At 36.3% G+C, this 16,997-nt stretch overlaps 1 long non-coding RNA gene across 1 annotated transcript in view; it reads right to left on the minus strand.

Annotated features, from left to right (window-relative positions):
• Window positions 1-1,818: 1,818 nt before the first annotated feature.
• LOC307065905 overlaps window positions 1,819-16,997 on the minus strand; it is a 30,595-nt gene continuing 15,416 nt past the window's right edge. The window contains exon 3 of the long non-coding RNA XR_013811352.1: window positions 1,819-2,091. This is a non-coding gene — a long non-coding RNA (uncharacterized lncRNA). The remainder of the gene's footprint in view (window positions 2,092-16,997) is intronic.

Raw genomic sequence — 16,997 nt, forward strand, 5'->3', positions numbered from 1 at the left:
CTAGTTTACAAAGAACTACTTTATTCTTTATAGAACATTGTTAGCCCATAGTCCATGTTACTCTACATTGGACACAAAGTATCTGTTAACCCTATGAAATAATATGTAAGACATTATGTGCATTTATATAGTCTTTGTATAAAGGATGTGATGGAAGAGGACCTCTACCAATAGATAGAAAAGAAATTCTTGCAATTGTCTGTTATGCAAGCCAAAAGCGGATGGGGTAATTTGCCAGAAATAATACTATAAGGGATATAAGTAATTTGGTCCAAGTACACCACTCTCTGGGTTGCATTATTCAAGAGTAAATTTTAGAATGTCTGGAAGCAGAGGTCTTACCCAGTGTTCGAGACATATGAGGTCTCTGAGAATTTCTCTGAAGTCACACTGAACATCTTGTGTACATGTATGTGTGTGTGTATATCTCCTGGGAAGTCTTTAAAAGGCTCATAAGCTCTTTTATGGCACTTCTTCATTTCACTTCTGTGCTGGGCCTCCCCATTTATGAAAGCAGAAGTTTCAGCCTCTGAGACTTTGGGCACAAGTCAGCAGGTGGTGACAGCTTTCTCTTCCAACACTGCATCTTTTAAGCATTCTTAAGAAAGCAAGCAGCCATCAGTTATGAACATCATTCAGGTGACATTCTGTATGTATGAACTGCATTTGAGATTAAAAGACGGGGAAGAGATGGGAAGTGAGTAGACATGAGACTATTATAGGGCTCAGGAGAAAAGTGGCAGAATCTAATTACGATGGAATGAGTGGGAATACAGAAATGAGGATGGGCAGAGGATGCACATCTTGGTATTTGGTATATACCACAGGGTTTTTTTCACCAAGTTGTCATTCTGTGTTTGGAAAACAAAATGGGGGGAAAAATGAAATCAAAGAGTAAGTCAGTGCTTGGCATATAATAGGAATGTAATAAATTTTGGAAAGACTCACACTACCATGGTGAAACTTTTAGTATTAAACATATATTTAGTATTAAACATATATTCATTTGTAGAACAGACAGTAGTTGGACTTTTATATTACTAATGCTTACAATACTTCAACTTCTGGTCATCTTATACAAGTTCATTAGACCACTGATCGTTGTTGCAATAGAGTTCTGAAAGTTTAATTTTGACATGTGAATGAGAAATGAGGTCATGGCATAGATGAAGACAGGCAATGAAACTATAAAATTGGTAATCTTGGTCTATGAGAACCTATATGAGCAAAGAATGTGAAAAAGAATAGATATATGTATATGTATAACTGAATCACTTTGCTGTACACCTAAAACTAACACACTGTAAATCAACTATACTTCAATAAAATTAATTTTTTTAATTAATTAATTAAAATTAAAAAATGGGAAGCTTGGTGAAGTGTAGTTGACCTTGTTCAGGAAAGTAGAAGTGGGCACTGGTTCTGGAGGATACAGGAGTGGTTTGAATAGAGAGAGGGCCAACTTTACTTCCTGACAGTAAGTTAAAATTAGGGGAATACAGAGATTATAGAATAATAATCAGAAAGTGGCATAAATGTAAGAAGCAGGCTGGCTCTTCTTATACTAGAGAAAGAGAAAGCTAAATTTGTGGTGTAGATGGTAGGGGAATCATTTGAAACAATCCAGATTTCAATTGAAGTGAAGAGGTCAGAAAATATTAAGGATAAATAAAGCTTAGTTTATTCATTACGAATATGGAAATTAGGAACATGGAAGTTAGAGTTAGTAAAAACCAGTCTCAAAACAATAATTCTCTAATTTGATAATTCTGAACTAATCAGAAAAAAATATGAACTATAGTGCACATTAAGTCAATGTTGAGGAAAATGATGTATTTATTTGAGTACAATTCAGTTGTTATTTTACAATGCTTTAACAAAAGTACACATTAAATACATAGAGGGGCTTCCCTGGTGGCGCAGTGGTTGAGAGTCCGCCTGCCGATGCAGGGGACACCGGTTCGTGCCCCGGTCCGGGAAGATCCCACATGCCGCGGAGCGGCTGGGCCTGTGAGCCATGGCCGCTGAGCCTGCGCGTCCGGAGCCTGTGCTCCGCAACGGGAGAGGCCACAACAGTGGAAGGCCCGTGTACTGCAAAAGGGAAAAAAAAATTAAATAAATAAATACATAGAATTTTATATATACTATACGATAAGTATACTTTTTAGCATAGAAAATTACAAAATTATCTAATCACTTAAAAGAAAATAGCATTTATCCTTCTCACAAAGTTCTGAAATTAAAGAAAAAAATTATGAAGATATAAACTATTCACTGAAGTTTCTGAAATAATCAGAAAGCTTGAATCAAAGAGAGATTACATTTAAGGAGGATGTGTTATTGTTTAATTCAATGGTTAAAGAAATAGAAAAATTAAATGGGAACACTTTTCTGTTAAACCTTCCCCTCTGGCGGCTGGTATAAATAAGGGAGCTAGTATGGACCCTCCATTTCCCTTGATCAGGTGTTAACTTCTTCCTGTTTAGAGGGTTTAACTTCATGGTTAAGAGCATGGCCTCTGGGCTCAAATCTTTTGTGCCTGAACCCTAGACATGTCACTTGTTAAGTGTGCAACTTTTGGCAAGTTTCTTAATTTCTCTAAGCCTCAATATTTAACTGTGTAATGTGCATAATATTTGTGAGGGTTAAATGCCACTGACAAACGGTAATTGGTATACATTTGAGCACTCAATAAATTTGTCTATCAGGAGGAGTTTGGACATAGAGGGAGACGGTAGATAGATTCAGAAGGGAAATGTGAGAATTCGTTTAGAATGAACAGTTTCGAGGAAGATAACAACTGAAAGGGGGGTCCTCCTTCCCATTCAGCTGCTAGAAAAAGAGGTGTGTTTAACAGGACAGAGAAAACAGGTTGAAAACTGGTGGCCCTGTGGGCATTGGAGTAGGGGAAGCATGTTAGAAGTGTTTCACACACAGACCGAAGAAGCTAAATACTACACATCCAACAGAGCTGCGGGTATCTATTTAAGTATGTCTGTGGGTCTATCTGTACAATGTTTCTCTTGAAAAGTCAGCAAGCGCTGTGAAGACAGAGCTCCAATCCTCTCTGACACTTGTTTAGGGGAGGGGCAGCAGCAGAGAAATCTCAGAGTGGAAGACAATCTACAAATACCTGCAGGGACATACATGACTACTTTCCACTTTCCTCCTGGTATCAGAGCTCTCAAAGTAGTTTATCCCCTTTCATTGCCTTATTCATTCCCTTCATGCATCTTCCACAATCAGGCTTCTGTTTCACATTTTTTACTTCATTTTCCTCTGTAATGTTGTCATTGCAAAAATGAAGTGAACTTGCCTCAATCCTCTTCCTTCTTGTCCTCAATAAACTATGAACTGGTAAATACGTATCTTCTCTTTCTCTTATCTAGAAATCCACGCTTTAGGGTGTGAAATCCTACAAAGTGTAAGACAAATAAACCTTCGCATTCATTATATACATTTATTATATTCAGTTGTTATTCATAATATATTTATTATATTCATATATATATATAATGAATGTGAATATCAACTTTATCCCCTTAAATTTAAGCCCTCCAGGTAATAAATATTTTTGTCTTTATGAGCTACATAGGTCTGTAACACATATTCTTTTTTTCCTTTTTTCTTTTTCTTTTCTTACAACCTTTTCAAAATGTAATAACCATTCTTAGCTCAAGAATAGATTTCACCTGTAGGCCATAGTTTGCTTACTGATGCTTTAAAATAAGTAACTCTGAATTTGAGAAAAATACAATATAACTCAATAATCAGTTATTGATGTTGGCTATGGTCCACTTTAATGCAAGTGAGCGACAACAAGTACTATGGTGAGAATATGCTTATCAGTTCCCAACACATCTGAGGAGTGAAGGTAAGTTGTGTGAAAGGAAAACAGAAATGGAGTCATTACTGGTGGGGAGAGCTCTCTCACATGGAGCCTCTGAGGAAGCCACTGAGGAAGTGTGACTTAGGCACATCTCAGCCGAGATGGAATCTGAACTTTGACTACCTATTGTTTTGACACAGGCATCCAGAGCATCTGCCCACGTTCCAGAAACTCAAGATACTTATCGGACACTTAACCTAAAATAACTTGTGATGGAGAATCCCTTAAGGACAAATATTTCCTTTCCTGCGTCAGAGTCAATCATAATTCCTGACAGACAGCTTTAACAACCTTGTACCTTTTATCTTTATAAGTCCCTGGCTCTTTCTCTTCCACAGAGTATCTTTGGGTTTTACCTGAATCTGTGTCTCCAGGACTGCAATTATTAAGACCTCAAATAAAACTCTGTTCTCTGCAGCCTCGATACTGATTATTGTTTGACAGTTGGGCCCCATAGTCTATGAATAAGTGAGACAAGGTCTTATCTCTTGGTTCATGCCTCTGATCTCCTTTTTCTTGTTCAATTTAAATGTTATTTCCTAAGAATGACTGCCTCCTTATGTTGAGATAAAGTTCTAATTTTCACCTTAGATCTAGTCATGTGACAAAGGAATTATTTTATTCCTTTGTCACATGACAAAGGAATGAGAAAATATACTCATTTTCTCAATCTCTTATGGATTGCTTTCACTTTGATACAGCAAAAATGTTACTGTTGAGAAAATTGTTTCTTTTGCCTGTTAATTTGATCCCCTCAACCTTTTCTTGTACATTTTCTATGCTACATTTAATCAATTTAAATTACTGACAGTTGATTTCCAGGCCTACCAATATACCACTTCTGCCTTTCAATACTCACTCATCTTGTTTCTTTGCACTTCTCTTTTCTGTCATTTTTGCTCCAAATTGCTCATATTTAAAAAGTCCTCTTGCAATATCATGCATAATTCACAGATGTGAGGAGGAACAGCCTTCTGCCAAGGCATACACTCATTCACAATGCCCAGTTGTTTCTCAGTTGTGTGTAGGATTTTTCTGCTGGGATGGGTCTTTTATCATCTTCAAACATGCATGACTCAGCCACACATACTAGCTTCACAGAGTCTTCCCAGCTATAAAGTTTAGAACAAGCTTCGACTCCCAAGTATCTGCTATGGTCTGAATGTTTTATACATTGAATTCCTATGTTGTAATTCCTATGTTGAAACCCTAATGCCCAATGTGATAGTATTAGTAGGTGGACCTTTGGGAAGTGCTTGAGTCGTAACAGTGGAACCATCATGAATGAAATTAATGCCTTATAAGAGGCTTCAGAGAGATCCCCTGCCCTTTCTACCATGTGAGGACACAGGGAGTTGGTGTCAGCTTATGAACCAGGAAGAAGGTCCTCACCAGAAGGCAAACATGCTAGCAACTCAGTCTTGGACTTCCCAGCCTCCAAAACTGTGAGCAATAATTGCTGTTGTTATAATCTTCCCAGTTGGTGGTGTTTTGTTATAGCAACACGATTGGAGTAAGATAGCATCTTTCTACCCTAGAGGAATAATTCCTAGACTAATTACCTAGTAAAATTTGTGCATTATCTCAACATACACCAAGTGATGCTGGATGAGGTAAAATCCAGAAACAAGGTTGCTGAAGAGTTTTGTCATGATCTACTCTCACATACTATCACATACCTCAGAGATACTACATATTTACTCGTGTTAGGAGCTTCACATGGCAGTGGTTTTCTTCATGGCAATGTGAACACCAGCATCACTGCTACTTGCTACTCCTAAAGGAACTTGAATGCCTCACTCCTCTTCCTTGTTTGAGAGCTATTCCAGTTTTCACTTGGCTGATCTTCAAGCTACTTATCATAAGTGTCCATTCTCTTGATTTTCAGGAACACTCATTACTATTATATCCCTCAGGGCAATTTTAGAAGTTTAAAGCAATGAAGAGTAGCTTCTTATGATAAGAAGAAAGAATAAGGTGGACTGTTGTTGATTTATTGATCATTTATGAGTAGCTGTCATATGCCAGGCATTGGGGCTTGTGCTTTTGATGTCAGAAGCAGTCCCTGCTTTCAAGTGGTCTCTGGTAAAGCTGGGAGGAGTTTCAACTGGACAGAATAGTATAACATAATGAGTAGATAAGTGCCAGGACAGGGTGCCAGCGTGGGAAGGAAGACACAGAGAAAGAACAAGTTTATCATGAAATATTTTTGAAGAACAGGATACCTGATTTGTGTTTTGAAGGAAATGTAGAAGTGTGAAAGACAACAAAAAAGTTTCAGAAATGAACATCCTAGGCAGAGGCTACAGCAAGATTTAAAACGCAAGAGGGCACAAACCACAGAGCTGATCTCCCTGTGCTATGTGGCTGCTTCCCACTAGCTATCTATTTCACATTTGGTAGTGAGTGTATATATGTCCTGTGACCACCTAGAGGGGTGGGATAGGGAGGGTGGGAGGGAGACGCAAGAGGGACGAGATATGGGGATATATGTATAGCTGATTCACTTTGTTATAAAGCAGAAACTAACGCACCACTGTAAAGCAATTATACTCCAATAAAAATGTTAAAAAAAATAAAATTAAATTTTAAAAAAGACACGAGGGCATAAAGAGCAATGGTGGCTCTAAAGAACTGCCAATAGGTACGTATGACTGGAGTGTAAGATCATTTGAGCAAGTAATGTAAAGGATACCAAAATGTGCAGTGGATAATCTAAGGTAAGGATATATCACCTTTCTTTTTTTCACTCTAGAAATATTTACTGAGTGACTCTTATGTGCCAATGATTGTTGTAGGTTCTGCAGTGAAAAAACCATGACTCTACCTGCACGGAATTTGCATTCTACCTAGGGAAGAGACAGAAAATAAACCAATACCAAAATATTGATATATTGTTTGGCAGATGGGAACAAACATACGGAGAAAAATATATCAGAGATGGAATAGAACATGTGTAGGTTAATGTGTGCACCTGCATGGGGATGCACAACAGCTGTTTTTTATAGGATGATCAAGGTGTCCCTGATGTGGTGACATTTGACCAGAGACTTGAAGGTAGTCATATCCTATCTATTATCATAACCTCTATTATCATATTCTATTTATATGTGTATGGATTACTTTTGTAGAACATTTCCAGAAGATGAAATCGTAAGCCCAAGGGCCTTTGGATGGGAGAACGTTGAGTGTTGAAAGTATAAGCTAAGAGGCTGGTGTTCCTGGTGTGGAAAGAGTGAGAAGAGCAGTGGATAAACTGGAGAGCTGGTGGTGGCGAAGGGGGTGCAGAAAAGATAGGGCTTTTTAGAGTCTCTTTAAGTACTTGTTCCCTTGTGGCTCCCCACCTCTTAGACAGAATCAAGGAAATGTCTAGCCCCAGGCAGTGGAGAATAGGCATTTGGTAGTTTTTGCTAAAGAGTTAAGCTTAAAAGCCTAAAATCTTTATCGACAGAGAGAAATTTTTCTAAATTTCTTCTTTACTACATCAGAGTAATAGATGGATAAATCCAAATAACTTTCCACAAAGGGGAAGCACCATCAGGATTTGTGTATTTTTTGTTTTGTCTTGTTTTTTAACAAGAGGGAAGGGAAATTACCGTTACTATTTTGAATCTGAGAAAGACTGGGGTAAAGAGAGGTTAAATGGCTCATTCACTGCATATCTGGGCTTAAGAGTAGGACAGTCAAGACTGTTCTACATGATGCCCTCAGCCAATCACTTACTCAGAGGAGGGCCAATTACATTTTTTTAAAAATTAAATTAAATTAATTAATTAATTTATACAGCAAGTTCTTATTAGTTATCTATTTTATACATATTAGTATATACATGTCAATGCCAATCTCCCAATTCATCCCACCACCACCACCCTTGCCCCGCTTTCCCCCCATGGTGTCCATACATTTCTTTACATCTATGTCTCTACTTCTGCCTTGCAAACCGGTTCATCTGTACCATTTTTCTAGGTTCTACATATATGTGTTAATATACAATATTTGTTTTTCTCTTTCTGACTTATTCACTCTGTATGACAGTCTCTAGGTCCATCCACGTCTCTACAAATGACCCAAGTTCATTCCATTTTATGTATGTACTACGTCTTTTTTATCCATCCGTCAATGGGCATTTAGGTTGCTTCCATGACCTGGCTATTGTAAATAGTGCTGCAATGAACATTGGAGTGCATGTGTCTTTTTGAATTATGGTTTTCTCTGGGTATGTGCCAGTAGTGGGATTGCTGGGTCATCTGGTAATTCTATTTTTAGTTTTCTAAGGAACATCCATACTGTTCTCCATAGTGGTTCTATCAATTTACATTCCCACCAACAGTGAAAGAGGGTTCTCTTTTCTCCACACCCTCTCCAGCATTTGTTGCTTGTAGATTTTCTGATGATGCCCATTCTAATTGGTGTGACTTTCAATACGCTTCCCTGGGGCAGTAGTGATTATCTTCCCAATAGCTTGGGCAGCTTGGTGAAGAAGATCAGAAGCTGACTTCAGCTTTTCATAGCTCTAGATCTTTCTACTTCCTAAATTCCCATTCCTTTTACTTGAGCAGTGGTTCATCAAATATGTAACAGCGGCAGAAGTTTCTCCTAGAAACTTGTTAGAAATGCAAATTCCCAGCTGAGGCTCCGGAAATCATTGTTTTGACAAGCCTTCTGATTCTCGCTAAAGCTTGAGACCCATTGCTCTCCTTCTGATCTGAGAGAGAGGGAGAGGGGAAAGAGAGAGAAAGCCCAGGAAAGAATGCTGGAAAGTAAATTCAGATAGCTTTTTATATGGGGTTTTTACTGTGGTAACTTACAAATGGTTGGAAAAAACCCACAAATTGAAACATGTAGCTACTTTAAGCACTCTTTAGCAGAAATCAATCTTATTCCCGATCTGTTACTTAATAGGTCATTTCTTCATAGGGATGACTAACAGCAATTCAACAGACCATGCTTTTTATATTTAAATAACACTTTCTGTTCCAAGATGTCAAAATGTTTGACAAGTGGTCAAAATGTAGCTCACTAATATTCTCAACCCCATGGTAGTAAATAACCCACATCTACCATCACTGCTGTTTACTGGTGATTTCTTGTCCAGGCAAGTTGAAGCGCCTTCCCTATCTCTGTAGAAAGTCAATGACTAAAGGAGAAAACGTGCTTCATCTTGGTTTCCATAGGAAACCAAATTGATAAATTACTCACTGACTTCTATTATTGCATCTCAAGGATAGTTAACAATGCTCATCAAGGAAAAATCCCAAAGAACACTCTTGCCCTATCTCTGATTAAACCTGATTTTGGAAAATCATCTGGCTCAATCTACATTTAATTACAATATGAATGCTACTTAATTCCCTATTACTTCTGATTACACAGGATCAATGCCACTTGAAGAGTAAGAAGCAAAGGTTCACTACATTGGGGTCTCCTTGACAGCCAAGCCTGTGCCTTAGTCATTTTGACTCCCTACTGACCAGCCTGGTATCTGGAACAGTATATGCGATCAGTAATTATTTCTTGAATGTATGATGTATGAATGAGTCAAGATATTTTTAGAGTTGGAGTCATGGGTCAAGAGGAGAAAACGTGGTTTAAAAAAAACTACTACAGGGTTTCCCTGGTGGTGCAGTGGTTGAGAGTCCGCCTGTCGATACAGGGGACGCAGGTTCGTGCCCCAGTATGGGAGGATCCCACGTGCCCCGGAGCGGCTGGGCCCGTGAGCCATGGCCGCTGGGCCCGAGCATCCGGAGCCTGTGCTCCGCAACGGGAGGGGCCACAACAGTGAGAGGCTCGCGTACAGCAAAAAAAAAAAAAAATACCTAATACATTCTCAGAAGCCGGTGCTGCAATGAATGCTAATAACAACTTGACAATGTCCTCTGCCATTGCAAATAATGTGATACCAACATCTACTAATCAATCAAAATAAGACTTTCAGAATTCAAGTTTGGATAGGATTTTGAGCTGGGGATTCCTCTCATCCACCTTTTCTTATGATAAAACTTGGAACTGTAGTGTCAACATATAATATGACAGTTTTTCACTTAAAATTGGAAAATTTAATGTAATTTCGGAGGCATGAAATAAAAGTGATGGGCAAATATTAGAATTTCCATCAATGAAAAAGCTTAATTTCTAAAATGCTGAAGGTTAGTTTATCAAAAGACTGAAATTGCCTCATATCATAAGTCAAAGCACCCTCTCTTTACTAAATAAGGAGCTATAAAGTTGCACAATTACTGTCAATAATTTTTTTACTTGGTTTGAAAAAAAGTTGCTTGTTTTAAATAAAACAAAGTTCAACTGAAGTGCCTATAATATCATCAGTCTTGTAAAACTCCTTGTGTTAGATTTCTTCTATCCCCAAGATGCCAACTATGCATATTAAACTGACTCTTGTTTTTTGCGTATGATTTCTGTACATCTTTCCTATTTCAATTTTCATGTTAAGTACCCTTTCTTAGAGTGTGGATTGTAACCACTTTGTTTAACACTATCACCAGTACCTAGAACAGTGCCTGCCACATAAGAAACACTTAATAAAATTTCTAAATTATCTTGATTAAAATCCATACTCATCCTAGCTTTAAGCACATGAAGACAGAAATAGGTTCCAACTGCATAAGAACACGTGAATAATCCAGAGTAAATGTTAACTATAAGTACAAATTATCTGTTGATTAAAATACAGAACATGTCTGAGATTTGGAATTACTTCCTAATAACCCTGAGTCAGAGCTGTGGTAAAGGCTTACTGGGGGCATGTTACCATTTTCTGAGTACATACTCAGAAAAGGAAGAAGTTGATGAGACAGCATGCAAGATTTTCCAGGCTCAAAATGGAACTTGACTCATCTGCATGGAAACATCCAGCCAGACACAGAAGAGCTCACTCTTCTGCTGGATTAAGCTCACCCTGGTGAATGGAATGGAACAGAAACAAGAGACTGAGGTCTAGGTTTTGAGGATCTTCACTCCACTTACCTGCTTTCACAGGACCAGGCAACGGGCAAGAAGAAATGTGGGACTGTTGCTGTGTACCTCTAAACAAATACAGTCACCCTATGTAATAGAATGTGTCATAAATCTGACCAATCAGAATAATTCCTCCTTTCTTGGTGGAGTAGCTCTGATAGAAATGGACAGAGCTGGGCTCGGGGTGGGAAGGGGGTGGTTTCCTTCTGTTACAAGCTCTAAACTTTCTTCAATTTTCCTATGATTTAAGCCTAACTAAAATTTATGGACTTTTGAAAAAGAGTAGGTACTAAAATTAAATAAGCTGAGAGTGTTGAGGGTGAAAAAAATGATAACAAATTTAAGAAAAGGTAGAATTATTACTATGAGAATTATCAGAACTGTGTTTGTTCCAAATATGAGCCTGCTATAGCATTTTAATTATGAATAGAATTAAACAGAAATTCACTTGCTGTCTCCCATCTGATAATATTACCAGAGACTTCCCTTAAAGAAATTTAAAATTATTTATTCTGTGTAAATCTCTACAAGTCCTTAATTTCAACCTTATTATAAGAAATAACACACAGTATCAACAAGCTGGCAGAATTTTGACAATTCTCCTGCCTCCCTCCATTCCGCCTTCTTTTCCTCTTTCCCTCCCTCCCTTTCCCTCCTCTTCCCTCACTCCCTTTCTTTCCACAAAGCAAGTAAATGGGTATATAGCAAATAGTAGGGATCACACGCTTTCATTACAGGGGTTGGGAATGTGGACTCTCACAAAAACAGACTTGATTTTAAGTACTGTATCTGTGCTTTACTAGCTGTGTGACCATGAATAATTTAATCATTCTGTGCCTCAGTTTGTCAGGCTGTAAAATAGGTGCAAAGAGTACCTACCTCTTAGGATTGTTGTGAGGGGGGATTCCAATTGGTTTTAAAACAGTATTTAGCACAGAGGAAGCATAATAATTATTATTTTTCACTTCTCTGAATATATAAAACATTTAGTATTGGGATTCATAGTCTCAAAATCTAACACTCACTGATGTGAATATCTGAATAGCTAAATGGAGAAAAACATTGTTATAGTAATTATTTCTTTAGTTTCTCATTTTGTTTTTTTAACTGAAAACCAGAATCACAATTTCTTGGTATTATCTGTTATCAATGAACAGTATAAGACTATAATATTATTTTTGACAAGGCACTGAATATTTGAACTGAAGAAAACTAAGAAATAGTAGTAAATAAAACTTTTACTAATCCCAAGTGAAAGATGAAATTAATGATGATATATATGTGAAAACTCTGGAGAAGTCATACAGAAAGAACCTCAAGTACTTGAGGCACACTTGAAATTCAAATGACACTAAATAACTAATTCTTAAATCAAGAACCCTTCACTAAAATTAAAAACACAAATGCTTTCTTTTTCTTGATTTCTTGTAGGAAGTGAAAGAGTACTCGGTAGGTGTCAGACTATTTTAAATAGCAGGTTATAGAGATGATATTTCAGGAGCGTAAAAATACTAAGGCGGATCTCATAAATGATTGGTATATTATTTAATTCAGGTTAGCATCAGAATTGTCAATGTTTGTTTATTAAGCAATGCAGTCCTTTAGGTAGGAAGCATGGTTCTTTGGAGAAGTTGATAGACACAACATACACAAACTGGAATATGGTGAAAAAACAGTCAGTATAGGTTTTTAAAAATTTAACCTAGGAATTATTTAACATGGCCATTTCTTTGGGTTGAAGAAAGAAATTCATATAGATTTTCCTGGTTCAGGCTCCAGTGAGGTCTATAGGCAAATTTGTAACTAGAGCAAGATTCAGACCTATTTCCATTTTTGTGCTTACCTCTTAAATATGTCCAGTTCCTAGAGCATAGAGGAAAGCACTAGATTGGCCATGGCATGAAACAGGTTAGAATTCTGGCCCTGCCACTTAATAACTGTGTATGGCTTAAATGGGCAATTTGCTAAACTTCATGAATTTCAGTTCCCACCCTTCAACCCCCACCCTGGGCAAAATGAGTATAATCCTTTTTCTACCAACTCTAGAGAGTTAGGATAGTCTGAGGAGAAAATGTATATAAAAATGCTTTGAAAATTATTTAATGCTTTAAAAATATTATTTATCATCATTATTTCAAGATGAGGGAAAACTCCCCCTCCTCTAATATATTCAGTTTTTTATGGCCAGCTAGATCTTCCAGAAAGCTACATAAAAACTGAACATTTTAACAACACTCGGCAATGTTTAGATGTTAAAAAAAAATTATCCAAACTGGCACATTTCTTCTTAAACAGTTCTAAAAGTAATACATACATAGTGCAATGAATTTGGAAATACAGAATGAGAACGGGAGGAAGTAAAGGTCACCCTGACTCTCTTATTTCTTGAGTTAACCATTGATAAATAATTTTTAAATTTTCTTTGGGTCTTTTTTCTCTATGTGTGTGATATTCAAAACCAAGTTGTGAATATGCTGTATTTATTATTTAACATTCTTCTCTTCTCACTTGACATTTTACAAAAAACAAATTTAATTTGTTAGTTTCTGTATTGTTTCTGATTCTAAGCATCATAAAATACTTAATAGTGAAGGTTACCTATGAGCTATTATGTAAAAAAAGTTCAGCATATATAACCTAAATAAATATATTAGAAATTCATATGCTTTAAAGCAGTGATCCCCAACTGTTTTGGAGCTAGGGACCGGTTTCGTGGAAGGCAATTTTTCCACCAACAGGGTGGGCGGGGGAGGATAGTTGGTTCAGGCTCTAATGTGAGCGATGGCGAGCCATGGGGAGCAGCAGATGAAACTTCGCTTGCCCGCCTGCCGCCCACCTCCTGCTGTGCGGCCCAGTTCCTAACACAGCCAAGGGGTTGGGGACCCCTGCTTTAAAGGATATCCCTATGTTTTTATGTGTTTGACCATTTCAAAAGTTTCATAGACAATTCCAATATTTATATTTAATTAAAGACCATGAAACTTTTTTTAGTATTTTTAAATAAAAGATAGTTAAAGATTACTTCATTTAAAAGCTGATAACAAACCTCTAGAACACTTCCTTCTACTTAAGTGAGGTGTTCGATAAAATAAGCACTATAGAAATATAGATTATACTTGAGTTTAAATAAAAATCTGAATAAATACTATAGAATTGTTGTCTCCCCTTTATTCTATTAATAATTGCTAATAGGAATATTATGGAGAATGATTGAAGCTTAATAGTCATATGTCAATTACCAAGATCACATTTTTGTGGTACAATGAATTTGCAAAGGTAGACTATCAAATATATTTTATCGTCAAAGGTGGTCTGCCAACCGGCAAGTCATTTCATAAGTTATGCTCTAAAATATATCATTTATTGTTATCCAAGAGACACCTCGATATGTCATTAATAGTGCAGAAACTCGAAGCCAGGGATATTTTTGTCTTTATAATTAATGTGAGACAGCAGCTAATAAAAACCAGAATAATAACCTTCAAATTAATTTTGACCCTAAGCTATAGCAATTTCAACAGAAGTTAGTATATTTACATACCAAATTAAAATTCCTAAACTAGTATTACAATAGATGCAGTGTTTTTATGAAATACTACCTGTATAATATTTCATTAAAATAATAAAATGAGAACAATATAGAAATGTCATAAATATTTGTGTCCTAGAAAGGATTTAGAGGGAATTTCTGGTAGTATAAATTAATACATGATTAATCATATTATTTTTATTTATAAAGCATCCAAACATACACATCTGTAATCTTATATGTCTTTACCATCAAGAGAAATATATTCCAGAAGTAATTTTAAAAACACTGCTTTTGGGCTTCCCTGGTGGCGCAGTGGTTGAGAGTCTGCCTGCCGATGCAGGGGACATGGGTTCATGCCCCAGTCCAGGAAGATCCCACATGCCGCGGAGTGGCTGGGCCCGTGAGCCATGGCCGCTGAGCCTGTGCGTCCGGAGCCTGTTCTCCGCAACGGGAGAGGCCACAACAGTGAGAGGCTCACATACCGCAAAAACAAAACAAAACAAAACAAAACAAAAACCACTGCTTTTACTGTGCTCATGTTTTCTAGTTGAGAAGTCTGGACTTTAAGCATTTTTATATTATAGAACTCATCAGAAAGCAGGAGGAAACCAACAATACAACGGATGGCATTTGTTAATATAAACCTTTGTGTAAAAATGTTATGAAACTAACAATGGAAAAAGAATAGAATTATTAAGCAACAAATGGCTATTTTAAAAAATCTAGTTAATAGTATACTACCTGGGTTATTCTCTTACTTGAAAAAATTACAGTATATTAGGTTGTCCTAATTTGGAACTATGTAACTGCCACTCTCATGTTTCTAGTTTTACTAGAAGAGTGCATTTTTTTGGTATAAGCGTAAGAAAAAAAAAAAAACTGGAAAGTTCCATAGTGCGGTTTCCTTCCTCCCTTTCCCCAACAGAAAAAATAAGAAATACTGTACCTAACCAACAGATCTGATGATTCCAAAAGGGACAAGTCTCTATTCTGAAACACTATTCAAGTCAGAACATTCCAAATTAGGATTTTGTGAGACACCAGAAAATTATGGCATGAAAAATAGAAGAATATTTCTAATGCACTATAAAATGTATTCCTCAAAGCAAAAGAGCTAATGGAAGGCCAGAGCACTTAATGGATAAAATATAATCAAATGAAACAGAAGCATGTTCCAAGCTGAAAGGCAACAATATCACTATTCTCACATAATTGGATAGTAGTCATAACCCAGTAAGATCAGGTTTAAAAACATTTAAATATATATAAATACACATATGTATAAATAACATATATAGCACCTGAAGTAAATACATATTCATATTCATATATTAAAGAATCACTGTGAAATTTTAAAAATATTTTTTAACTATTGAAAAATAAACAGCCAGTGAAAAAATAAGTTTTCTTTGCAAAACTTGACTCTGGAAACAAAGATTCTTCAAATGCTTCTCCAAGAATTTGTCTGTTTATTTTAAATATAATCAAATAAAAAAATAAAAATAAATAAATATAATCAAATATTTGAAATAGAAGGCAAATGTTCATGAAAACAGACATATATACATGCATATATATGCATATATATTTTTATACACATAATTGGCTAAATACAATTAACATATATAATACACATAAAATACAGATCTTCCTTAACTTACTATGGCATTGCATCCTGATAAACCCATCATCAATTGAAAATATCATAAATTGTAAATGCTTATACTACACCCAATCTACCAACTGTCATAGTTTAGCCTAGTCTACCTTAAATGTGCTCAGAACACTCACATTAGCCTAAAGTTGGGCAAAATCATCTAACACAAAGCCTATTTTATAATAATCTGTTGAATATCTCATTTGTTTTATTGAATACTGTACTGAAGGTGAAAACCAGAACGGTTGTAAGTGTGTCAGTTGTGATCGAGTCGCTGAGTGGGAGGAGTGGCTTGCTGCTGCTGCCCAGCATCACAAGAGATCATCATGCTGCATATCAGTAGTCTGGGAAAAGTATAGTTTCTACTCTAAATTCAAAGTATACTTTGAAAAAATTCAAACTATAGTTTCTACTAAACGAGTATCAATTTCGCACCATGGTAAAGTTGAAAAATCACTAAGTCGAACCATTGTAATTCGGGGAATGTCTGTATATAAATTTTTGTATAATATATGTGTATATGTGTATGCCCATGTATATTCCAAACAGGAATTTAGACTGCTACATCTCATCTTAGAAGCAGACTATGCCCAAAATCTATGCCTCAAGCCTTTGGTGAATAGCTAATGAATTCAGTATTCAAATAGGGATTAAAAATATTGATTTGGAAATTCAGGACAAACTTACTACTAAAAATGTTTCACACTTTTTACTTAAAAGAACATAGTTAGGTACACATGATTAGACTCTACCAACTGAAATAAATTATTGCCGATTTGGCTAGAGTTGTTGATCACCACAAAATTCTCTCTTGTGGACAACCATGGCTTACATATTAAATGGAAGGCTTTAGGCAGTTTTTGTACTTGTTTCCTTAGACCTAAATGGTCCACATAATGATAAAAAGTCAAATAAGAAAAAAATGTAAAATTATGTGCTTTTTAAGC

Source organism: Hyperoodon ampullatus, assembly GCF_949752795.1.
Source record: "Hyperoodon ampullatus genome assembly, chromosome: 18".
NCBI lineage: Eukaryota > Metazoa > Chordata > Mammalia > Artiodactyla > Ziphiidae > Hyperoodon > Hyperoodon ampullatus.